This window comes from Pleurodeles waltl, chromosome 3_1 (genome assembly GCF_031143425.1).
Source record: "Pleurodeles waltl isolate 20211129_DDA chromosome 3_1, aPleWal1.hap1.20221129, whole genome shotgun sequence".
Lineage (NCBI taxonomy): Eukaryota > Metazoa > Chordata > Amphibia > Caudata > Salamandridae > Pleurodeles > Pleurodeles waltl.
In genome coordinates, this window is record NC_090440.1 from 1733179135 (window position 1) to 1733206114 (window position 26980).

The window sequence follows — 26980 nt, forward strand, 5'->3', positions numbered from 1 at the left end:
ATGGGAGCCTGAGTATGCAGGGAGGGGTGTACTCCTAGTAGTCGGTGGGCTCTGCACCACGCTGTGTTTGTAGCCTTGAGGATGGGGCTAGCTAAGGGAACATGGTCGGCGTATGTTCTTCCCATCTCCGTATACTGTCCATATAGGAGTTTCTCTGTGATCACCCATTGCGGTGGATCGGCTATATCCGGAAGTGTATATATTAGCTGTGAGTTGTAGGGCCAGAGAGTATTGTTCTACCGAGGGTAGTCCTAATCCTCCGTAGGGCCGTCGTGCCAGTATTGTTGCAGGTTTCAGTCTTGGCCGTGAGGAGCCCCAGACGAAGGCCCTTATGGATGCGTCTATTAATCGGAGTGAGGAAAGAGGTATCTGTAGGGGGAGCATGCCTAGCATGTATGTGAAGCGTGGTAAGGTGACCATTCTGACCGCCTGTGTCCTGCCCCACATGGACAGGCCTAGTAGGGACCATTTGGTGAAGTCTTGTTTCATTTTAGATATAAGGGGGTCTATGTTGTCCCTGACCATATGTTCTAGACCTCGGTTAATGAACGTTCCTAAATATTTAAGGCGGGTCGGGGTCCATTTGAATTGGAGGCCATGTATCGCTGCCCTCGTCGTTATGCGGGATAATGGTAGTGCCTCACTTTTATCCCAGTTTACCCGACATCCGGATAGGGATGCGAAGTCTTCTATAGTGGAAAGTAGTGCTGGGAGCGAGGTTTCTAGATCGGACATTGTTAACAGAATGTCGTCTGCGTAGAGATAGATTTTGGATATGCCCCCGGTGATATGGATCCCTTTTATTTGGTGAGAATTTCGTATGGTGGCAGCTAGCGGTTCCATGGCCAATAGAAATAGAAGTGGTGACAAGGGGCATCCCTGGCGTGTGCCCCTTCCAATAGGGAATGGGTCTGACATGATGCCCCCACAGTTAACCTGTGCTGTGGGGTGGTCATATAATAAACGTACTTTAGAGATAAATTGTTCCCCCAGGCCAAAATGCTTCATGGTTGTGAATAGGTAGGACCACTCAATGCTGTCGAATGCTTTCTCCGCGTCTAGGGACAGGGCTAGGGCTTCGTCAGGTAATTGTATGGATTCTAACAGTGTATGGCAAAGAGTTCGCATATGATTTTTGGAGGTACGGCCTGGTACAAATCCTACTTGGGTATTGTGAATCAATGATGGTATCACCTTGCGGAGCCGCGCTGCTAGAACACTGGCTAGGAGTTTGACATCCCCATTCAAAAGGGAGATAGGACGGTAACTGCCGCAGAGAAGGGGGTCTCTCCCTGGCTTAGGCAAGATGACAATTGTGGCTTTATTGGATAGAGCGCCCAGGGAGCCTTCTTGAAATGCTTCCGTCAGTGCTTCATGTACTGCGGTTATTGCCTCCTCCCCAGCCCATTTATAGAATTCCGCAGGGAATCCGTCCTCTCCTGGAGATTTATGGTAGGGGAGGCTTGTTATAACTTGGGTTATCTCTTCTTTGCTTATGTTACCGTCCAAGAGGGCCCTGCCTGCCTCAGAGGGGGTAGATTGGCCGCGGTAATGAATATCTCCATTTGTGTTTGATCTGTCGTTGTTTCAGGAGTGTACAAATGTCGGTAGTACTTGGCGAACTCGTTTACAATGTCTTGTGGACGAGTTAGCACTGCTCCTGAAGAAGATGTTATGGCCGCAATGGCAGAGGCTGCCTCTCTTTGTCGGAGCTGCGCCGCTAGGAGGCGACCTGCTTTTTCCCCTTGTTCGTAATGGCGGCCTCGCAATTTTTGCAGTGCGTATTCCGCCTGAGATGTATAGAGTTCGTTGTGTGCCATGCGGGCCTGTTCTAAGGCGTGTCGCAGCCTAGGGGATGGTTGGGCGGTATATTGTTTAGTGAGGTCCTGTATCGTGGTCTCTAAGGTGATTTGGCGGGCTATTCTGTCTTTGTTGGCCAGTGCTGCGTCTCGCATCATATTCCCTCTTAGGGTTGCTTTTGCTGCCGCCCATAGGATCCTTTTTGAGGATACAGTGCCTGTATTCTCGGCCATGTATGTAGCTACATGAGCTTTTAAATGTTTCTTCCCTTGGGGAGAGCGGTATCTGTGTACAGCCAATCGCCATGGTTTACGACCAGAGAAGGAGAGTCCCACCTGGATCCGGATTAGTATTGGGGAGTGATCTGAGAGCCCGCTGTCTAGGATGCAGGTGTCTTGTATATGAGGGATTACAGTGTGTGATACTAAGAAATAATCCAGACGCGATTGGGTGCCATGGACGGTGGATAGGAATGTGTATTCCTTATGGTCGCGTCGCTTGAGGGTGGGACTTCGACATCTTGGATAATTGTGAGTAAGCACCCTCGTTCCGGGGTTGGTGTTGGTGGGGGGGGTGAGGGAGGGTGGGAGATATTGACTTAGTTGTTAGAGTGGGAGTTGTGTTTCAATATGATACGGTGTTTTATTTTATACGGGGGTTAGCAGCTGGTGGAGGCCAAGGGAGTCCTCTGGAGAAGAAAGAGAAGAGAGAGGAGAGGGTGAAGGAAGAGAGGCAATATAAGTAGGACGAGAGCCAGATGGAGGGGAAATATGAGGGGAAAAGAAGACAAGGAGAAATGAGAGGGAGAAGAAAAGAGGGAGAAGGAGGGGGAAGGGATGGAGCCGTGTGCTGAAGTTGAAATTGAGAGTATAGCAAGAGAGCGTGCAATTGGGGGGAAGAAGTGGAGAAAGATAGGGATGAGGGAGGTTAGGAGTCCAACCTCCTTCGTTCGTTAGGTCTGTAAACGGCGGGACCGATTTCTCTCGGAGCTCTCGTGCCGTCGGGCGATCTCGATCGGGGGGGGCGAGAGGGGAAACAACAGACAGCCAGTTATCGATATGTCGGTGATAAGGAGGGGTGGGGGGGGTACACAGCAGTGCTTATGTTTATGTATCGAGAAGTGGGTCTGTTCATCGCTGGTTAGTGGCTAGTGTATTAGTTATATAACTAAAGTGTATATTGGCAGAAGTAATGGTTGGTTAATAACTATAGTACCTGGGCGGCGCTGGAGAGGAGGGGGGGTGTCGGGTGTTGATGGGGTATGGTGTTTAGGATGTTGTGCCTAGTACTTGATGTTGTATGGTATCGTAGGGTGTTTAGGAGTTCATAAGATAGGGTTGTAAATTAAAGTAGGGACTGGGCAGACAGAAAGACCGAGACCGGCTGGCAAGGGGGGGGGCAGGGCGAAGGAGGGGGGAAAGAGCTCAAACAGAGTATTACAGTTCTCGCGTATGTAAGGGTACATAAAGATACCAATATACAATATAATATAATACTTCCTGAGCATTTCTTTTCAACTATAACACTGACTCGTATCGTCTCGCCTTACAACGTTTCAATGACATATTAGGTTGATCAACATAACATATCCTGGTATCTTATCACATTATCATGTTAGGAGCCATTATGCCAAGCGTCTCTCTATTAATCGTAGGATAGGTAATGAGTGTAGCTGACCCCCAGGTCACGCGAGGATAATGCGTATCTCATCCTATTACAAACTCCTTGCCGTGTATTATTACTTCATAATACTGACCTACTAAGATCTTACTTGGTATGTGCCACCATCATAGTCGTTCTGTTGTAGATGATAGTTTAAGATAGTAACAATGATTAGGATGGGGGTAGGTACGAACATCCGGGGAAAGGAATAGCTAATAGTTTATAATTTACATTGTGATGTTATAATGTCGTGTGGTGTGGCAGTGTAGGATGTCATATTATTTCGCTTTGTTATGCGGTATTATGTTGTATTATGTCCTTGTGCTCTATTTTTTTTTTTCCTATTTTCTTATTGTAGAATGAAAAAGTCAAGTAATGGGAGCTTTGATATGTCTCAGGTTATATCGTATTGTGTGACCCTGTATTGGAATTAATTTATCTTTACGTGGTCTAGTCCCATCCCTTGGGGTGATAATGGTGGCTAAACGGTTCTAATGTCAGCGCTGGTCGAGTGTGGTGTGTATTAGGAAGATTTCACATACTTTGTTGTTTACTACCGTGAGATATTTTGTAGTGTGTGGAATATAAGGTAAGTTCCATGATAGTTAGTTAGTGTTTATTTTTTGTTATCTGTTTAATGCCCCTGTTACCTTGTTACCTGGTTATAGGGTCGGGACCGGGCCCTTATTCAACATACAGGGAGTTGGTGGGGTCTGATCCCTGTTCTAGTAATCATCATCTGTCGTGTACTAGGGCAAATAACGATTTACTGGTAGTTTTCCATTATAGGGCCTCGGCTCTAGTCATAAAGAACATAGATTTTTCATGTATCTGGTTTTAACATTGATACTAGCAGTCTTAGACAATTACAATAGTAATACACATATGATCTGGAAAGGTACTCATCCTTCCGCGGAGTCTATAGTTGTTATTTTCGACTCTCTAGCGATAGTCCCACAAGTCGTCTTGTCGCGTTACCTTCTCAAGAAGATCCAGTTGTAGGCTTTAAAGGGGAGCGGGATTTGTCTCTCTCCGATAGTTGGGTGTGGGTTACTACTGCGTGTAAAATCTGACCCCTGTCATCATATGATCTGGTTAGTCTCTCCATGTCTCTACCTCTATGACTGGCTCCGGTGTCGTGTAGAGCCGTCTTCACCTTTTCCATTCCCGAGTGGGAGGTTTCGGCCCTATCACTGCCTCCTACAATGTTATGCTCACTGTCTGTGTTGAGAGAGTCCATAGGCTGGGATTGGAAAGAGTCAAGGAAGAGTCTCAATTTGTTGGGGTTATAAAAGTCCTTGAATACTCCATTTTTGGTAACCCACATTCTTGCAGGGTCAAAGAGACAGTATTTCATCTCTAGTTTGCGAAGCCGGGGTCGTAGGGCTAGGAAAGCCTTTCTACGTTCGTTGGTTTCCTTGGAGTAATCGGCGGTTATTCGGATCTCGTGCTGGTCTATTCGGAAAGGGCCGTGGTTGCGTGCTACTTGGAGTATTTGTTGGGTTTGATTATGCCGCAGCAAGCATGCGATGATTGGGCGGGGCCTTGAGGAGTTGTCAGAGCGTTTTGGGCCTATCCTGTGTGCCCGTTGGAATTCTAGCGGTGGGTCAAAGTCCAATGAAATCATTTTTGGAAGAGTGGAGGTCAGCAAAGCCTGCACATCCGAGCCTTCTTCGTCTTCCGGGATCCCAAGTACGCGGATATTGTCTCTCCGGCTCCTGTCCTCCATGTCCGTTAGTTTGCTCCTGAGGTAGAGGAAGTCTTGTTCTCACTCCTGAGACGTGTTGATCTGCGTCTCTAGTGATCCCATGCGTTGCTCTAGCCCTGTCACTCTAGATTGAAAGCCTGCAATGTCAGATCGCATGGATTTGGTTTCTAATGTCAATGAAGTTATAGAGGCGTCCATCCCCTCTATGCGGCGGCTGACGGTGGTGATCTCTTGTAGTATCCTGTCCATAGTTGTGGGTTGATCTTTATCAGACATTGTGGTGGACTCGTTTAAAGATGGCGATGTTTGAGGGTTTATCTTTGTGGGGGTTAGGCGTTTGTGTTGTAGCGCTTCTGAGAATAATAGTTGTCGTGCAGGCTTGCTGACAGGTTTATGGTTCGGTTTGTTGCCGGGCATCGCCTCAATTGTCTGCAGAGTCTGGCCACGTGGGGCCCGAGTCTCCGTCTGTGGATTCCGATAAGGATATAGATGTTCTGTGCCAACCTGGTCTCGAATTTATATTGTCTCTTCTCGTTTTTCTGGGTCTTTGGTTGCTGGTGATAGACTTGACTTCCCCCTCTTTCTTTCCCTCCTCCTGTCTCCGCGTCCACTTATTTATTGTTCTCCGTATATCTTTTATGCCCTCATTCTCTTTAGTGTATCCTCCTAGCGTTTTTTGTAAATGGCAGAGGCCTGTCAATGTCAATGTCTGTCTATGGGGCAGAGAAGGTTATATTCAAGGAGTTGCCATGGGGTCGTTGTAAAGCCTACATTGGCCCTTATTGTTGGAGAGCTGTGACTTGTGTCTGCCAAGGTTGATTCTTCAGTGGTTGACGTTGAATAGCTGAGGGGGGGGTGGAAGGGGCTGATTTACTTTCCTCCAGGTCTTTCTGAGCAGGGGTATGTGTGGCTCTTCGGCTGTCCCAGTCAGTAGCCCGCGTTAAGTATAAGTATAGGGGGCGATGAAAGCTTTGATTTCTTACACTGGTGCCAGTCCTCTCCCTTCTCCTGTATCTCTGTTCTCTTGGCTCCCTCTGGCTCTCCTCATCTCCAATGCCCCTCCAGTCGCTCACCCCTCTCGTCTCTTTGCCTCCACGTGCCTCCCGTCGTGCCCCTCTGCCCTCCTCAGTATTAGCTGTCTGGAGGGGGGGGGCGAGGGTTTATTATCCCAGCGGGAGGGTTTTGTTGTCCCTCTGTGATGGAAAAGAGGGGAGAAGTCGTGCCTCTGCCTCCGGTGATGCAGTTCTTATTTTGAAGAGACTCGATCCTACCTCTCTGGCCGGGTTTCTCTCCCGGCTGTCGAAGGGGCCGCACCCCTTTGCTGCGTCTCCCCATCTCCCTGTGGGGGGTCGAAGGTCCGCGGGTGTTTGTTGGCGTTGTAGGGAGATGGATGCGGGTCGTCACGGCTCCCGCAGTCCCTGCGGCCTGTTCAGCTTGCTCCTTGCCGCTGCGGGCACGCCGTCCACGGTATTCCGAAGACACGACTCTGCCCCTTTTGCCAGGCCTGATCGGCCTGGGGCGAGTCGCGAGTTTCCTGCCTTGCGTCCCGCTCCTACGGGGTCCCCGGACATGATTCCGTGTCGCTGCTGTTGTAGGGGTGGAGGGGCACCGGACCCGGTGTGTTGTCCGGCTGTCTTCTCGCCCCGTCACCCCTCCGGGATCGCCTCGGCTCGGAGCTCTCTCTCTAAGCGGCCATCTTCTTTCGTGGCCCAGCCACGCTCCTGTCTGTATGTGATTATGATGTGTCTCTCTCCCATTGTTGACAGGTCCACCAGCGGTCTGTACACCGGAAGATGCCGCCATCTCATCACCTGCCCCAGCAGACGCGCCCTATGGAGGAGAGCAGTGAGCATAGAGTCATCCAACACTGAGGTATCACAATGTGTTTTTTGCACAAAAGTTTGTAATTCGCAATGTGCCGGTATCTGTCTGTATTCCCGGCCTAGATAGGTGTGGCGCAGTTTTTATCCATCCCATGTGGCCCCCTGAAATGGCAGCTGCCTGACCTGTAAGGTGTGGCAATGGGAAATGAGGTAACTGCGCTGGCATTGTACACCGTTGCAGTGGGCGGTCGAAGACTGCAGCGCAATTCTGCATTGGTTAACATTGGGCTCTGTGGGTCCCAGGAGCCAATGACGATGTACGCCGGTGGTGACGGTACGCACCGCCGCAGACCTGACCGCCATTTTCTGTCTGTTCACTCACTTGATACCTGACCTTCAACAGGAGAGGACCTACACTTCAAGTGCTGCTGTGACCTGTGTCTGGAAGCGACGATGGCTACAGTGTCTGGGGAAAGGGCTCCTGCCTTCACTTCAGAGGAGTTGGAGAAACTAGTGGGTGATGTCCTCCCACAGTACACGCAACTGTACGGTCCTCCAGACAAACAGGTGAGTACACTGTGAGCATGCTGCGTGGGGAATGCCTGTTTTGAGTGGTGTGGATGGAACATACATGGGGGGGGCTGACGCCTGCATGTGCAGATGGTGAGTATATGTGCGTCAAGGCATGGGTGGGAACTGGTGGGCAATGAGTACGACGGTCTGGACAGATGAGTCATTTCCTTTCCCCCTGCACCATTCCTCTAGTTCAGCGCCCACCAGAAGAAGGGTATTTGGTGTGCCATCGCCAAGGACGTCAGGACCTTGGGGGTCTACCACAGACGGTGCACCCACTGCCATAAAAAATGGGAGGACCTGTGCCGCTGGAGCAAGAAGACAGCGGAGGCCCAGCTGGGGATGGCCTCCGAACGTGGAGGGGGTGCCAGTCGTACCATGACCCCCCTGATGTACCGGATCCTGGCAGTGGCCTATCCGGAGTTCGATGGGCACTTGAGGGCATCACAGCAGCCACAAGGAGATGAGTACACTCTCATTCAGCTGACTCTGCATGCATTATGAGGTGTCTGGGTTGGGGAGGTGGGCAGTGGGTTCCCCTAGGCCAGGGCGAACTTGGTAAGCAAGGTCCCTTGTGAGGCAGGCTCTGTGGCACCCCAACCTCACTAGTGGTAAGAGCCATCTACACCTAGTCAGTGACTTCCAGGTGTGCAGCAATTGGGCTTAGGCCTCATACCCAATGGGCATGTGAATTTTCTAGGAACTGTTAGTGCACGGCCTAGTGCTGAGGGCTGCTCCCAGTGTGTTGTGTCCACCAACGTTAGTGGTGTTGCATGCAATGAACATGTTTTTCTCCTGTCTTTCCCCCACCTTTTTGTTGTCTCCCTGTTCTTGTGTGCAATAGCATCATCAGGCGGAGGAGCAGTGGCACCGGAGCAGGAGGGAGCTGCAACCCACTTGGCCCTGGAGGGTGAAGCAACAGAGTCTAAAGCTGCCAGTGGGATGGAGGACGAGGGGAGCTCCACGATGAGGTCAGGAGCATACACCAGTGACAGCGACTCCTCCTCTAATGGGAGCTCCCTTGCGGTGGCGGGGACATCTGTGCCCACCGCATCAACAGGTACAGCCGCCACCCCCCTACCAGCACTGCCCTCACAGCAGCCCCTCAGCGGGTGTTCCGTGCCCGCTCACCCAGGAGGGTGGGCATCTCCTTTGCCTCAGGCACCTCAGGCCCTGCCCCAGTCAGCCCTTCTGTCCTCATTGAGGAGGCTATTGACCTCCTGAGATCCCTCACTGTTGGGCAATCTACCATTTTGAATGCCATCCAGGGTGTTGAGAGGCAACAAAGAAATGTATACTTGGAGGGCATTCATTCTGGGCAGGCGGCCCAACAGAAAGCATTTCAGGCTCTTGCCTCAGCACTGATGGCAGCCATTGTCCCTGTGTCCAGCCTACCCCCTCCAACTTCCACTACCCAGGCCCAATCCCCTGTACCTCAGCCTATCCCAAGCACACCATCAGACCAGCATGCACACTCATCAACACACAAGAGTGGACATGGCAAACACAAGCACCACACATCCCACAAGCACTCACACAAGGACAAGCACCATCCCCATGCAGACACAGCAACAGCCACTGCCTCCACTGTGTCCACGTCCTCCACGTCCTCCTCCTCCCTCCCTGTCTTGTCTCCACTCACACCTGCATGCACTACATCCTCAGCCACTACCTCCATCACCAGCATGCCCATCACCACACACCGCTCACATGCACTCACCACCCCCACTACCATTCACACATCCCCTGTGTCCTCACCCAGTGTGTCTGTGAGCCCTCCTCCCAAGGTACAAAAATGCAGGCACACACCCACCCAACAGCCATCCACCTCACAACAGCCTCCGGCCCATGCACCTTCACCCAAATTCAGCAAATGTACACCTCCTATAACCACCACCTCTTCCTCCACTCCCAAAACCACTCCATCTTCCCGCCCCATTGTGTCTAAAAATCTTTTCCTGGCAAACCTTGACCTCTTCCCTTCACCTCCGTCCCCCCGTCCATCTCCTAGGGCCAGGCTTTCCAGGACCCAGCACAGCACCTCACCCACCAAATCCCCAGGTACAGTGGTGCCAGCAACTGCTGGATCATCGAGTGCGTCACCCATCAGGGCTGCCAGTGTGCCACGTAGCAAGGGCAAGGACATTCCGCCACTTGCCAAGGTGAAGATGGTGCCCACATCCCGGAGGGAGAAGCCGCACCTACCAGCCACCAAGGGCTCTGCAAAAACAAAAGGGTATATTGGCAAGACACCTGCGGCACCATCAAAGGTGGGGAAGGGACAAAAGCAGAACAGCAGGTCAGTACAGGGCACGGTGGCACCGACTGAGGGACCAGTGTAAGCCCTTCTGTCCACGACAACACCAACCTGTACGGCAGCGAACACCGCAAGCTGCTCTGCCACCAGCACCGCCACCTGCACAGCCACCGGCACGTCGGGAGCCTCAGCGACAGTCCCCAGCATCTTCCCCAGTGGGCAGCCGTCCGAGGCTGCAGGAGACGTCCTGCTGTGTCCTCAGCAGGTCCTGACCCATGCACCACCGCCAGTACCGCCGCCACAGACACCGCCGCAAGCACCGCCACCAGCCCCGTGACGTGCTCGGATAGTGGCACCACAGCTGACATGGCTACCATCCCCAGTGGTCAGTCGTCCGAGGCTGAAGGAGACTTCCTGGACCCTGGCCAGCTTCCATGAGGCATGACTTCCATCACTGTTTGCACCTGCAGGTGAAAGGCGAAGCCGCAGCAGTGTGGGGTATGTTGCTGCCTCCATGGCACATCATGCTACCTGTTCCTCGGCAATCTCGTGGCACACACACCCAGGTGAGGGAATGGTACCGGCCACACTGCACGTGGAGCACTCTGGGCACCATGCCCCCTCCATAACCAGTGGAGACATACATCCATTACCTCAGTCCTTGGCAGGATGAAGCACTCTGTGCACCAGGCTCCCTCCAGAACCAGTGGAGAATGACACCCACTACCTCAGTCCTTGGCAGGATGAAGCACTCTGGGCACCATGCCCCCTCCAGAACCAGTGGAGACATACGTCCACTACCTCAGTCCTTGGCAGGATGAAGCACCCTGGGCACCAGGCCCCTTCCAGAACCAGTGGAGAGTGACATCCACTACCTCTGTCCTTGGCAGAATGACGCACTCTGGGCACCAGGTCCCCTCCAGAACGAGTGGAGAATGACATCCACTTGAGAGACTGTGGCTTTGCACTCCCCAGAATAATAAAGCAGTGGGCAAACCACCCACTGGAGAGACTTGAGAGACTGTGGATTTGCACTCCCCAGGATAAAGCAGTGGGCAAACCACCCACTGGGGAGTCTTGAGAGACTGTGGCTTTGCACTCCCCAGGATACAGCAATGGGCATGGAGCGTCGTACGTTCATCTGGCTGAGGTGCCCCCCCCGTCCCGGAGGTGCCTGTTTATTTTCGATCTGATGCCCCAGCAGTGTTCTCTCTGCTTCCAGTCAGGTATCTTGTGTGGGCTTCGCCCATGCATTTTGGGACCAGTGGTCCACGGACAATGATTGGCACACTATCCGGACTTGTGTAGTTGGTGTACATATTTGTATATACTGAATTTTGACTATCAGATTTTTCATGATTACAAACGTTACAATAATTTAATTTTGTCCTTGTGTTCTTCCGGGGGTTGGGGGGGTGTATATGTAATGTTGCTGCATGTATTTGTGTGTATGTTGTTGTGGGTGAGGGTGGGGGTGGGGTATTGCGTGTTACGTGTGTGTGTGTCACTCTCTTTTCCCTCCTCCCTCCCCTGTGTTGTAGGTGCAGTACTCACTGTGGTCGTCAATGGCATCTGTCCTGCTCCTGATAGAGCAGGAGGAAGAGCACCATAGGCAGGACCTGTAGTTCGGGCTCCATGGCGTCCTGGTTCCTCATTGGGTGTTGAGAGGTGAGTGTTTTCCCTTCTGTGTACTGTTTCCGCTGTGCTTTTGATAGCGTTGGTTCCTTCCCGGAAAAGGTGGTGGAGAGGCCTGTTGTAATAAGGTGGGCGGTACTTTGTCCTCCACCTGTCTGTTGGCGGTTACCGCCACGGTGTTTGTTTCTACCGCCGTTGCGGTCGGAGTGTTAAAGTGGCTGTCTATGTTGCCGGTTTCCGCCATGGTCGTGATTCCATTTTTTTTTCCGCCAGCCTGTTGGCGGTATTACCGCCGCTTTAACACTGACCACCAGGGTTGTAATGAGGGCCAAGTCTTTTTGGTCCTGAGACGTCAGAAAACAGGAGGAAAGCTCAATCCAAGCCCTTGGAGAGCACTTCTCAGCAGGGCCAAAGGCCAGCAAGGCAGCAGGGCAACAACAAGGCAGCAGTCCTTACAGCAAAGCAGTCCAGGTGAGTCCTTTCGGCAGCCAGGCAGCTTCTCTTGGCAGGCTGCAGGTTCTGTCCCAAAAAGTGTCTGAATTGGTAGAGTCAGGGACCTAGTTTATATACCCAAAAGTTCCTTTGAAGTGGCGAGACTTCAAAGAGTGATTTTGAAGTGCGCAAGGGCCCCTTTCAGTACAATCCTGTCTGCCAGGGTCCCAGTAGGGGGTTTGGCAGTCCATTGTGTGAGGGCAGGTCACTGTGCTTTGCAATGTAAGTGTCAAGCCCTCCATCCTTTCAGCCCAGGAAGGCCCATTCAGTATGCAGATGTGTGCTGGTGTGACTGAACATCCTGTGTTTGCATTTGTCTGGGTGAACTGCAAAAGGGAGCTGTCAACCAGACCAGCCCAGACGTGGATTGGAGGCAAGCTGTAAGGCACAGAAGGATTTTAAGTGCAGAAAAATGCTCACTTTCTAAAAGTGTAATTTCTAAAATAGTAATATAAAATCCAACCTCATCAGTTTTTGTTCCCTCACCCAGTTGGCTCATGTGCAACCGTGCACCTACACTACTGAACTTGCTGCAGGTGAGCTGGCTAACTGGGTTGTGGAGGTGGATGTATTTGTGCTGGAAGGTCCATCTCCCTGTACATCTGTTATATAGATGGGGAATTGTCTCTTTCAGTATGTGTAGCAGTGTGCACTTTGCATTAGTGTCACGTCAACATGTTTTCATAGCACAGTCCACTTTCTTATTGCTAGCTGGCAATGTCACCCAAGGAGTGATGTGAGATACTGGTACTGCCTCAATAATTCCATGTCACCTTCATTTGAGTCAGCATCATCATGCTATGTGTCTCATGGTGTTTGACCTGCAGCAACACACATTGCACACCCCTTCCACAGGACATATTGTTTGGAAGGGTGTGGGATTGACTATGTGGCCTTATGTGATATTGAATGGTTAATCTTCCAAGTTGTACTGCCAGTTAAGGCCATGTCATTATCACTGTGTGGTTTTAAGTTGGTCCCTTGTGGCTCTAGAGTGGCATCTATTGTTATTGGCAGCCGTCATTTGTCCATAGGGGTGAATCCCATTGGGTCAGGAAATCAAACATAACTACCAGTGTCACACCTCAGTGTCTTCCTGGCCACGTGTCAATGTAGTGGTGTATGTCTTGTGTGTCCTACAGGGTTGCTGTGCTATGTGTATATTACTAGGTTTCTGGACTTACCGACAAGAAGGCCATTGCCATATCGTCCATCCTGGAAGTGCCGATTGATGGTGCTGTGGCAGAAGATGAAGGAATCGTGTACACTCCCAGGATACTTTGCCATGATGTTGGTGAACAATCCCTTGTGATTAACAATGGCCTGGACATTGATGGAGTGGGTGTGCTTTCTGTTGCAGTATAGGGTCTCGGTTGCAGCAGGTGGCACAATCCGGACATGTGTGTAGTCAATGGCACCAAGCACGTGCGGGAAGCCATTCATTTGATAAAAACCCCTGTTTGGTCGCCTGCTGCTTCGGATGTGTGTTGGGGAAGCTGATGTGGCTGGGTGTGAGGGAGATGATGGTATCAAGTACCTTGGGAAGGAAGGAGGAGAATGAGGGCTGTGAGACCCCAGCAACCAGTGCACCAGTAGTTTGAAATGAGCCACTTGCCAACGTTAGCAGGACAGCTAGCAGCTTGGTCCCCGGTGGAATACTCTGAGGTGTCTGCAGGCTGGCTGTTAACTGTGGCTCAATTTGCCACAGTAGCTGCTGTATGGCTTGCCAGTTGATTCTATACCTCTGGATGATATCATGTTCCCTGAGGCCCAGGAGGGTTGTCCTGGTCCTAAATAGCCTCTCCTGCCTCCTCCGTTGCCTTTGGGGTCCATGTTGGTGTGGTGGTAGCTGCATGAGTAGCACCTCCATGTTGTCCTTCTTGAGCAATGAGGTTGCTTGTGTGAGTTTTCCTTAAGTAGTAGTTTGTTTGCCACATTTTAACACCTGCCCTGACCAAGGCGTTAAAATTTGACGCAAATCGGGATTTGCGTCATTATCTGGGTCTGCTTCCCGGCCGTGCGTCATTTTTGCCCGGTTGGATAAATATGCTGCACGGGTGTTTGAGTAATTTTTTGGACGGGAACGCCTACCTTGCATCTCATTGACACAAGGCGGTTTCACGCATCCAGAAAATGACGCAAACTCTGAAATTTTGATACTAGACGGGTCTAGCGTCAAAATATAAATATGGTGGTGCAAACCTGTAGAATAGGCAGCCAGAGAGATAGCAGACCGCACAGACATTGTTTAATGGCTAATGAGCCAGATTTTTTAACATTTCCGAAATGGAAGTAAAGATTTTGCTTATTTTACTTCTAGGGAAAGAAGAGTCAAATTACGGGCTGTGCACCCCACAGAGCTTCCTCCACCCCACAAGGTAGCCAGTGCAGCATGCTAATTGTTTAAGAGGCAGAGTGGAATCTGGGAATATTTAGCAGCATCCACGCTGCTGAATTTTGGAGATTCTGCAGTTTATGAAGCAAGCTTTTCAGAAGATTTTGATATAATCCATTGCAACAATCTTTTCTAGATAGCACAAGAGTGATAACTACTACTTTCAAAAGGTTTAGGGGAATAAACAGCTGAATTTTCCTGATAACTCTTAGGATGAAAAAGGAGGTTGAGGTCATTTTATTGACTTGCTCTTTGTGAGTCTCATCAGTTATTGCCCCAAGGTTTTTAACTTTTTTACTTGGATTGGAAGAGGGCCACATTCATCTGGCCACCATGAAGGGGGGCAAGAAGGATGTATTGTTGTAAAAAAGGATACCTTCCTGTTAGAAATGGGGTCTTTGGTTGGCAGTCAGGTTACCCCTGTCCAAGCAAGGACCTTCACTCTAGTCAGGGTAAAAGAGTATCACCCTCAGCTAACCCCTGTTTTTACCCCCTTGGTAGCTTGGCACAAGCAGTAGACTTAACTTCACAGTGCTAGGTGTAAAGTATTTGTACCAGCACACACAGTAACTTAATGAAAAACTAAACAAAATGACACAACACAGGATTAGAAACATAGAACATATTTATCTAAACAAAACAAGACCAAAATGACAAAAATCAACAATACACAAGTCAAGTTATCACTGAAAATGCAAAAAGAGTCTTCATGTAATTTTAAACATAACGCTAACACTGTTAGCATGAAAATGTACCTTGGGTGCATCAAAAATAACCCCACATCAGTGAGTGTGCGTCAAAAAGGGCTTGCGATGCATCGATTTCAATCACGAGTGAGACCTTGCGTCATTTCTCCTTTAGTCGGGTCAGCGTGTGTTGTTTCTTCTCTCTGCAGTAGAGTGATGTGTCAATCTGGTCAGCACTCTCAGGTCTGGGTAGGCCTTGCGTTGTTTTTACACACCTAGCGGTATTTGTGTCAGAAATTCAGCCGCACAATGGTCCCAAAACCACGCAGCGCGGGTTGCGATCTCACCAGCCTCCGTCAGCGATGCTGTGCGTCGTTTCCCCAGGTCCGGGCGTTGATCTTCCAGTCACGTTGCAGACGAGCGTCGATTTTCAGCCGCGAAGCCGGTGGCGTATCGATTTTCAGCCGCATATCAGAGTCGTGTCGATCTTTTCCGCTCACGGCGGATTGTGCGTGGATTTCTCACTCTTGTCCTGCCAGCTTCTCCTTTCAGGTTCCCAGGAACTAGATGGGCACCACTTGGCAGAGTAGGAGTCTCAGCGGAGGCTCCAGGTGCTGGCAGAGAGAAGTCTTTGCTGTCCCTGAGACTTCAAATAACAGAAGGCAAGCTCTAAATCAAGCCCTTGAAGAGTTCTTCTCAAGATGGAAGCCATACAAAGTCCAGTCTTTGTCCTCTAGCACAGGCAGAAGCAGCAACTGCAGGATAGCTCCACAAAGCACAGTCACAGGCAGGGCAGCTCTTCTTCCTCAGCTCTTCAGCTCTTCTCCAGGCATGGTTCCTCTCGGTTTCCAAAAGTGTTCTAAAGTCTGTGGTTTTGGGTGCCCTTCTAATACCCATTTTGCCCTTTGAAGTAGGCTTACTTCAAAGGAGAGTCTCTATTGTTTGTGAAATCCTGCCTTGCCCAGGCCAGGCCCCAGACACACACCAGGGGGTTGGAGACTGCATTGTGTGAGGGCAGGAGCAGCCCTTTCAGGTGTAAGTAACCACTCCTCCCCTCTCTCCTAGCACAGATGGCTCATCAGGAAAATGCAGACTACACCCCAGCTCCCTTTGTGTCACTGTCTAGGGAGAGGTGCAAACAGCCCAACTGTCAAACTGACCCAGACAGGGAATCCACAAACAGGCAGAGTCACAGAAATGGTTTAAGCAAGAATATAGTCACTTTCTAAAAGTGGCATTTTCAAACACACAATCTTAAAATCAACTTTACTAAAAGATCTATTTTTAAATTGTGAGCTCAGAGACCCCAAACGCCACATGTCTATCCACTCCCAAAGGGAATCTACACTTTAATCAGATTTAAAAGTAGCCCCCATGTTAACCTATGAGAGGGACAGGCCTTGCAAAAGTGAAAAACACATTTAGCAATATTTCACTGTCTGGACATATAAAACACATTACTTTATATCTTACCTTAACCACACACTCCACCCTGCCCTTGGGGCTACCTAGGTCTTGCCTTAGGGGTGTCTTACATGTAAGAAAAGGGAAGGTTTAGGCCTGGCAAGTGGGTACACTTGCCAAGTCGAATTTACAGTTAAAACTGCACACACAGACACTGCAGTGGCAGGTCTGAGACATGATTACAGAGCTACATATGTGGGTGGCACAACCAGTGCTGCAGGCCCACTAGTAGCATTTGATTTACAGGCCCTGGGCATCTCTAGTGCACTTTACTAGGGACTTGCTAGTAAATCAAATATGACAATCATGGATAAACCAATTACATACACATTTTGTATAGGAGCACTTGCACTTTAGCACTGGTTAGCAGTGGTAAAGTGCCAGAGTAACAAAAACAGCAAAATCAGAGTCCAGCACGCATCAACAACCTGGGAAACAGAGGCAAAAAGTTAAGGGAGACCATGCCAAGGATGAAAAGTCTGACACTTCCATTTTTGTTGAGTTTAATTTAAGGCAATTGTTATCCATCCAGTGACTCATGGCACACATAGAGTTTAGAAAGGTGTCACTCAGAAAAGGACCTTCACTAGAAAGAAAAAGCACAATTTGGGTGTTATCAGTATACAAAACGAATATAACCCAAAGGATTTCACAAGTGACACCAAAGGTGTCACATTAAGCTTAAAAGGGGTTGGGCTTAAAGATGAGCCCTGCGGGACCCCACACAGCAGGGAGAAAGGTTCTGAGGTGAAACCTTTTACGGAAACATAATGGTTACAATCTGATGGAAATTACTACAAAAGAGAAAGAGAAGCACTCTGCAGCCCTATGTGTCCTAGGCAGTCATCCAGCAAAGTATGGTTGACCCTGTCAAACGCTGCTGATAAGTCTAGAAGGATAAGGGCAGCATTCCCTCCTTCATCCACTGATGTCTTAACAATCTCCGTGACCACTATTAACGCAGATTCTGTGCAATGTACCTTGCGTAAACCAAATTGGGTGCTGTCAAGCAACTGATTATTGTAGATGTATTCGGCCAGCTATATATTCATAAACCATTCAACCAACGTAGCCGGAAAGGGCAATTTGAAAATGGGTCAATAATTGTTAGGGTCTAGAGGATTCAGGTTGGATTTAATCAGTAATGGCAAAATTGAAGCAGATTTCCAATGTTTAGGAATGTAGTCTTTTGGAACGTAACAATAAAATATTTGCTAACTGAGATGCAATTAAGTCAGGTACTAAATGAATAACTGTGGGGGGGCACAGGTCTGCCGGAGAACCAGACTTAGGGCCTGATTATGACCTTTGTGGATGTGCTACTCTTTCACAAACATGACAGATATCCTGCCCGCCATTTTACAAGTTCCATATGATATATTGGAACTAGTAATATGGTGGGTGGGATATCAGTCATGTTTGTGTTGGAGTAACCCATCTGCTAAGGTTGTAATCAAGCTCTTAGAGGCAGATTTAGAGCTATTAGCACAACCTTAGTGCCACCATAGCATCATTTTTTTGAAAGTGAGGCCACACTAAAATTGCATTTTTCCTGCACCATATTTACAAAGTGGTGCAATGCATGCCTACGCCAGGCATAATGTATTCAAGGGGAAGAGATTTTCTTGCGCCTTTTTTTTGGCACTTTTACCGCTTGCTCGGAGCAGGCGTTAAAAGGGGGCTTCCATTATTTATAATGGGCCCCTATGTACTCTGCAGGGGTAGCGCCAAACTTTTGGAGCTACTCCTGCAGAGAACATCAATAGCGTCATAAAAAATTACCCTATTTCCCCCTACCCTGTGCCTTGTTGCGCCATATTTTAAAAGGGCGGTAGAGGGGCGCTAAAGGGCACAAGGAAAGTCGCACTGCACTAGGTGCAGCACCACTTTTCTTAAATCTGCCCCTAAGTACTTAAAATGGCTTGTTGAACTTGTTCCTCAGAAAGCAATGCAAAATCAGTAAAAGAGGACTCAGCCTTCTTGTTGTTGTAAGAGTCCCTGCTGCTAGCATAATTGGCTGAAGTCTATGAGAATTTGTTGACAAGAAATTCAATTTTACTCTGAAAGGACTGAGTTTGAGTGTTACAAAAAGCATGATTGAAGTTCATTGGATTTCTTGTAGCTGCAGAAGAAAGCTTAGCTACTGTATGGAACAAGGCTCTATTGGAACAGTGCGACAAATCAATTGATTTACTGTAGTAGGCAGATTTTCACATTAATATTAGTATTTTATATTGAGGAAGATGTACTTTGTACTTTTCTTTCTCTGAAGTATTGTAGGATATTCTCCAGATATGTTTCTGCTTACAACATCCCTATTTTGCGCCCCGCAGGGAGTCCCCAAACCATGCAGCTGATGGATTACACTTCTAAGGGATCTTGAGTTTGGTAGGTGGCAATTCATTCATTGAATTATTTAGCCAATTTGAATATATCATAAACATTGTTTCAACATCACTAATTTCCTCAAGCAGAGTCTCGGCAAGAATAGCCTTAAGATCAGAAGCTTGGATCAAATGCCAGGCCCTAGATACAATCAGTTTCCCTGGAGCCTTAAAAGATTGATCTTTACCCAAGCCTCTGATTTCCCAAAGAACTGTGCAGTGATCTGTCCAAGTCATGGGAAGAAGAACTGGTGTGGATGTGACCAGATTTATAGAGAAAATATCATCCAGGGTGCGGTCCGCTTGATGGGTAGCGCCGGACACACACTTTTCAAGACCCAGTCCTTGTAGAGTGTCTACTAGGGTTCCGTTTTGGGGTCATACTGATTCTCCAAATGAAAGTTGAAGTTCCCTAACAAAGATAAGTCTCCTAACAATGAGAAGCTCCCGAACAATGAGAAGTCTTTCTATGTGCATCCTTTCATATGCTTGCAGTAAACTCTAATGGTCAGAACAACCCCTAGAGGATATACCAGTAAAACAGCATGATGAAAGAGCATTACAGTGTAACCATACAATCAGTCCATAGAGGACGTAAACACATGAAAAAGCATTGCGGTGTAACCACACAATCAGTCCTTAAAGGGTGGAGGACATAATCATATGAACAGTACCTAACAGAAATTTAAGAATCCTAGAGGACAAACCTGCTAGAGGACAAACTACTCTTGGCTGTAGAGCAAAAGCTCCAAATATGGAATAGCTTGAAAATGCCTTGAACAGTGGGAAAGATGCTGATTCCCCCCCTCCAACTTAAGATGAGGACCCAGAAGCAAGAGTATATTGTGCTGAATGATTTGGCAGTAGTCCCAACATCCCAAGACCACCACAGGCTAAGTTATGGGTAAAAACGTGAGTAAGCAAAGGGCCCGCAAAGCATTATGGGGCAAGGTATTTATGAAGATTGTGCAAATCATTGCAGTGGGTCTCCAGCTGAGCCTGGGAGAGCTACGGTGATGTTTTTCTTTGTGTTTCATGTGTAATGAGGCCTCGAGATGCATTTTGCCTTTATTAAATGGGGAGGGGCAACCGGTATCACCCAGGCACCCAAGAGATTGTTGTAGATGGAGGGCAGCTTGGGTAGCCCTCCCCTAGCTGCCCTCGCCAGCTCCCTGCACAGCCAGCATGTCTATGTGTGACCGTGAGAGCTGGCATGAGTCTCCTGGGAGTCTGCCCGCTCCAGCGGGCAGACATGTGATTGCGGCCACCTCTTGAGACTCCTGGGGATGCAACGAGGTCAAGGGATGGGGTCCTGGACCCCTTCCACCTCCTCCCAGGTAAGCTAGTTAGCGCATACCCAATACTAGAAATGCACAAAGTCGGGATCCTTCAACATAAATCTGCCCAGGGGATGTGGTCCCCTGGTGAGCTAGGAACACAGGGAGAGGTACTCATACATGCCTCCTTCCAGTGGGATAAATATAGCTTTCTTGAGCCATCCCCTTGTCCCTGGTCCGCCCTGGGGGAAATCAGTCAAACGGCAGTGTAGCCCCACATCCTTCGAGAGAGGAACATTTGGTCAAAGATTGGCAAACCTTAGAATGCCATAACCTGGGCCCTGTTGGGCCAATTTGGACCACCCTGGGCTAATTGTACTGCTGGTGATGAGCTCTATCCCCCAGGGATAGTGCAACAGCCCTCCTTAACTCCAATGTGGTGCAATCCTCCAAAAAGTGGTCCTCCTGGCCTCCTGCACCAGTTCTCCTATGTGGCTTTGTTACTGGGCACAGAAAAGTCCAGGGCTTCCCCGTACTTGTCTTCAGGGGGAGTGAGTGGGGTAGTCTCACTGGCCCTTGGGGAGACCCACTGGTCCTGGGGTCAACTGGACAGAGTCCTGGGTCATGAGTGGGGGTCAGAGGGATCCTCCTTCCAGTTGTCCATGGAAGTCCCAGAATCCAGCAGTGCAGTTAGAAAAACCCACAGGCAAGAGAGATCTTTCCACATTGTGTAAGGGTTTATAAAGAGGAGAGGATTGTTCCAGAATACAGACACCCCTACACAATGCTGGTGTGCCACATATCCTCCGAACATATCCCAACCATCCTGCACAGCCTGTTGGGACAATCCAAAATGGTGTCATCCAAAAGTCACTCATCACAACAGCCCCTGGGGTCTCAGTTCCACTGCTGGCTGACATCACAACCAAGGACTTACACACTGGAATTTCAAAGGGAGCCCCCCGGTGGGTTGGCTCCAGTTGGCAGGGAACTCTACTTTGTTCAGTGGGCGTGGGCAGGCCCATCCCTGGTGCAGTATGACAGCTGTGTGAGTGATACAGATCCTTCTGCCCCACCCCTTTCCTCCTCAGGAGCTTGGAGAATTAGTGCTAATTGCTCCTTTTATATGGGGTTGGCATTTGTTCCTGCTGCTGGAGAAAATGTAATTACTGGGCACAGACGGGTGACAAAAGGCCTGAGCTCTGATCCTGAGCTGAGTCAGGAAAACATGGAAACTTTGAATAACCCACAATATGTACAGTTATCATTTTGGGAGTTATACATTTCTCACAGAGGTTCTCTCCTGTTCAAGGTGTTGATGGTCTCTGTAGGCCAAGGAGAAGGGAAACTACACTCTAAGGCAGTTCCCTCACTATGTGTATAATGGAGTGTCACTATAGTTAAAACAGTAAAGCACACTGACTTTCCCTAATAGTGTACACTACCCTGATGAGGCCTATCCCAGGGAAATAGCTAACCCTGCAAAGTCCCCATTGTGCCAGGGTAACTGTGTGCGTTATAGGGCTGTAGACTACAGTAGTCTCCCACGTGCAGCCCACACATGAGCACACAGGGTGCATAGTTGTTCATGTGTAATTAGCCAAGTGCCTGTTACCCTTGCCGCATCGCAGTGGTCTTATCTTAAAAGGTCAACACTAGTGGTAAACACATGCAGTCTGTTTACCAAGTGATTACTGTGGGTGCAACACTGGTAGTGAGGCTCACCTATAGTAAAATGTCAAAAAAAGAGGTAATCTGAAAAGCAAAAAATCTGGGTATACTGCAGGGGGCCCGTTGCTTCAGAAAACCTGTGCGCTGTTACTGGGATGTGCATGACAGTAGTCTCCCATGCACAGCCCACACACATGTACACACGTGTTCACATGGAACCAGTAAAGTGCCCCTTGCTACATCACAGCAGCCTTATCTGAAAAGGCAGACCCTGGTGGTAAACATGTGCAGACCCTGGTAGTGAGGCTCACCCACAGTAAAATGTCCAAAAAGTGGGTGATCAGAAAAGTAAAATATCCAGGCATTCTGCAGGGACAGAACCCAGTGCAACATGCTGCATCTCCACTGCTCTGGATAAACAGATACCAACAAAACCACTTCCAGGGTTAATGTAAACATCAAAATAATGAAAACACAACTCAACATACTACAACACAAATGGGGAAAATCAGGAGTTGAAACAGACAAAAACACACTACAACACTCTAACAGAGCCTACAAAATAGCCATCAGAACCAGAAAAAGACACGACTACTCCATGCACATAACTGAAGCAGACTGCCCTTTTAAAGAACTCCATAAACATCTAACAGAATTTTGCAATCTAATGCCTAAACACTGAAGCACCATGATCACAAGACCTTTTTGACAAACTCTCCAGTGAATTGATAAAAAAAAAAAAAACAACACCACAGTAACAACATATGACCTAACCACCAAAGAGAGAGACACAAATAATTATCTATCAGTGCATACTTTCAATATCCTGTAACAAAAAGATGTCCTCAATATTATCAATGCAACCACACCATCAAGATTACATTTAGACCCAGCACCACTAAAAATCTTTAAAGATGTTCTTCGCTCAACCTGTGCAGGAGAGAAGAACAGATGCCTATTCAGTAAGTCCCTAGAACTAGGTCCATTACCACCTGAGCTGAAAACCTCCTACACTACATCTGTCCTTGAAAAGAAAAATGTCAGCTGTTGGCCCAGCAAACTACAGGCCCCTATCTAATGGACCATTCTTAGGAAATATTTTTGAGAGAGCAGTGTTTACTCGACTCTCTAACTTTACTCAACATTATGGCTTACGCTCAGACCAACAGTCGGTATTCAGTCCAAGCAGAGGCAAAGAGTCAGCCATCATATCTATCAGAGATGATATAAAACTCACAATGGACAAAAACAGAGTACCTGCCTTGTTACTTATGGATTTATCAGTTGCATTTGACACTGTTCACCACCACACAATACTGCAAAGACTCCAGGACCTCAGAGTCCGTGAAAATGCTATAAAAATGATTTCTCCTTATCCTACAGATAAAGTATAGTCTACCAACCCTTTTTACTTCACCTCTACACATCCAACAATATGGCATTCATGAGAGGTCCTCCAAATACCCTCTGTTATTCAACATCTACCTAACCCATTCACCAAATCTGATTAAACCATACAACCTCACCTTTTACAACTATGTAGATGACACTCAAATCATTTTAAAAATTGATAACCCTGAAGAACTGGCGTATCAATAGAACACAAGACTTCAAACCTTCAATCTGGAGAACACCTTACTGCAGTCCTGCAATCGCCCCACTGGTCAGTGGCGGTTTCACCACACGGGCGGGGGAGCATCGCCCTCACCCCACCACACACACTGCATGCTGCACATGAAAAAATAAAATAGCAATGAAATTATTTCATTGCCATTTTATTTTTTACTTGTGTGCACTGCAGTGCCCCAGAGTCAAAAGACATGGGGACATGCCCTCTGCTGCTGATTGGCAGCACAGAGGACTGGAGCAGTGGCTGGCTGGACGCTCTAAAGTGCGCATGTCAATTTGGCCGGCTCTTTTGCGATGGCCAGTCTGACATGCAAACTTTACAGCTTTCCATCCTGAGCTGTCTTAGGCAACTGGATGGAGAGCAAGCACAGGCTTATAGGGCCTGAAGGAGTGTTCAGCCAACCTGCTCCATCCAATCGAAGAGCTTCTCTCATGCTGGTTAATAGATGAAAGCAGCATCTGGGTTGGTTGAGGTGCTCCACAGCAGACTGCAGTTTCCAAATACTGAGGAGGATATGCAGCAGTGGGTAAGTACCATTTATTATAATTGTAATTATTTTAAATGTTTTTGTAGTTTTTTTGGGGCTTTTGGAGAGGGATTTTGTTATATTATGGGCTTTTGGAGGGAGGCTGGTGTTTTTGGAGGGAGTTTTTTTATTATGGGCTTCTGGAGGGAGGGGCATTTTATTTTATTTTTTAAGCTGGGGGCACTTCGCTTGCCCTACAACTTTCAAAGTTTACCAGCCACCCCTACCACTAGCTACCTATTCTTACAAGTTAAATTTAAGAAACACAAATTAAATAGAACAACGCGCTCCAGGGTTGCATTACATATCATCATACCACCTTTCTATAAGTAATCCATAGGAGTCACTGTTTTCTCAGAACAAGCAGTCAAGCTCTGGAACGTACTACCAACCAACTTGAGAAGCACTAGGAAGCTTATTCACTTCCGAATACAGTGAAAAAACATTGCTTTTTCCTAGATAATTGCACAACCCAAATCCTGCCAACCAAGCCCAGGAAACAATTGCACCCTCAAGCGCGAGGCTCAGCTTACAACCATTAAATTCAAACAGCAAAATACTTTCAATATGTAGGTAGGCTAAGAAGGGCTGACCTATGGTTCACTGTGGCATAATTATATGCTTGCGTATTTGAGTTATGTCCCACAATAATACTAAAACCATATTATGCACCAGTCAGCAACAAATTATAACTTACACCTCTTAAATTCACATGAGACATACGTACTATGAAGGTTGTCCATCATCAGCACTGTACAGCCAAAGAAACAGCCATCAACAAATGAACTGAAGAGATCAGTTACACATTGGTTGACAATTTGGAGAACTTTAATATAGTCCATCATTGTTGGTCCCAAATATCTGTACAAATTGATAACTTTTTTACATCTAACAAAGCACAAAAATATGATATGATAACAAAAATCCCCATCCCAACAGATCTCTCCACTTCTCTCACCTCCAAACATGCCAGCACAGAACTACAACTATACACAAAGGACCAGATTTAGGAGGGCCTAGACACAATTCAATGCCACATTACCCTCATTTTTTTATCCTAATGTAGCGTTGGGAGGCCACAAAGCTGCGCCATATTTACAAAGTGACGCAATGCTCGCATTGCACCACTTTGTAACCCCTTATGCCTTCTTATGCTTGCGCCAGCCATAATGTATGCAAATGGACGTTCTGACACTAGGGGGGATGAGAAAAATTGTGAAAAAGAGATCTCTTTGCGTCATTTTTATTGGCATTTTTGAAGCTTGCTAAGAGCAGGCGTTAAAGGAAGGCTCCCTTTGTTTTCAATCGGCTTTTAAGTGCATTGCACAATTAGCATCTAAAATTTTGACACTAATCCTGGAAAGCGCTGGACTGGCATCAAGAATTATGACGCACGTACCCCTGACTATCGCCATGGTGTGCCGTATTTTAAATACAGCTCACACATGGTGGCATTAGGGTGTGCTAAGGGGCGCAATCTCAGATTGGACAACACAGTGCAGTAACCAGCTAAGCTGAATTTATCATACGAAATACCATAAAGGTAGCTGCAGAACTGTTCAATGCTACCAGCAAATGGAAAACCATGAAGCTGTGTGTCTGTCTCTCACACGTCATCATTCAGTACATAGTTATGTGCTGCATTCCATAACACAGTAGTCACCTCTCAGTGGTAACACTTTCCACAGAGGTCCAAAACAAAGACAACATTCTTCCAACCACATGAGTAGCAAGCACTGTATAAATGCTGCAATACTATAGAATGTCTTTCAAGTAAACAAGCAACGCTGGTACGATTATTATTAAAGTGACCATATGACAATATGCCACCAGGTGCGCAAAATATACATATTTTACTTTTGCGTAGTTATGTAAAATTATCGATTAATTATGTGAAATTACACAAATTTATGCAAAACACAAATCCATAATTTTGTGCTATATTTTAGCATAGAATGCATAAATACATCAATTTTGCATGAGGATGCATTACAGAAAAACACCACGAATGACACCCATTCGGGCTTTATTATTTCTATGGATTTGTAGTAAATTTTAAAGCAGATAGTGTGGAATTACGTAAAGTGACATCATGCTGAGGTTTAGGGAATTTTGCATAAGAAGCGTAATGTAAAACTCTCAACATTATGCAAATTATGCCCTGTAATTTAGGTCTTGTCCAGGCCTAGAAGCAATGCTCTAGTCCTAGGCTTTTATTTCACAAAATAATATTTTGAGCTAGTTTTGGTTTTGATTCCCATGAAGTACAACGATTGTACAGCATTACCAGATTACAAGTGTTAGTAGTTTTGTGGCATGGGATCCTCTGAAAATCTTACAATGGAAGAGATACAGGGCCAGATTTACTCTGGCCTTGCACCGCTCCCATGCCACATTAGTCATTTTTGTGACGCTAATGTGGCATTGGTAGGGGAAAAACTCTGTGCCATATTTACAAAGTGGTGCAATGCTTGCATTGCCCACTTTGTAATCCCATGCACCACATTATACTTATGCCAGGCATAATGTAGGAAGGGGGCGTTCTGGCGCTTGGAGGGGGGTGTAAAATGGCACAAAGGAATCTATGAGATTCCCTTACGCCATTTTTATCTGCATTTTTTAACGCCTGCTAAGTACAGGCGTTAAACAGAGGCTCCCATTAATTACAATGGGCCTCTGGGTGCTTTGCAGGATTAGCGTCATCATTTTTTACGATAATCCTGCAAAGCACGGGACTAGCATAAAAAATTATGACGCTAGTCGCCCTAACTACCACCATGGTGCATTGTTTTTAAATAAGGTGCTACCCTTGTGGCATTAGGGGGGCACTAAGGGGCGCAAGAAAAGTGGCGCTGCACGACTTTTCATAAATCTGCCCCACAGTTTTTTCTTTGGGGGGGGAGTGACATTGTAGGAAGAACTTGAACGGCTAAAATTATACAAGAAAATATTACAAAATGTGAAATCCTCTTTATAAAAAACCCCACTGCAACTTCG

The 26980-nt window shown here is 47.6% G+C and overlaps 1 long non-coding RNA gene across 1 annotated transcript in view; it reads left to right on the forward strand.

Moving 5' to 3' along the window:
* Positions 1-26980, forward strand: part of LOC138283413 (uncharacterized) — a 122281-nt gene that overhangs the window by 95063 nt on the left and 238 nt on the right. The window lies entirely within an intron of this gene.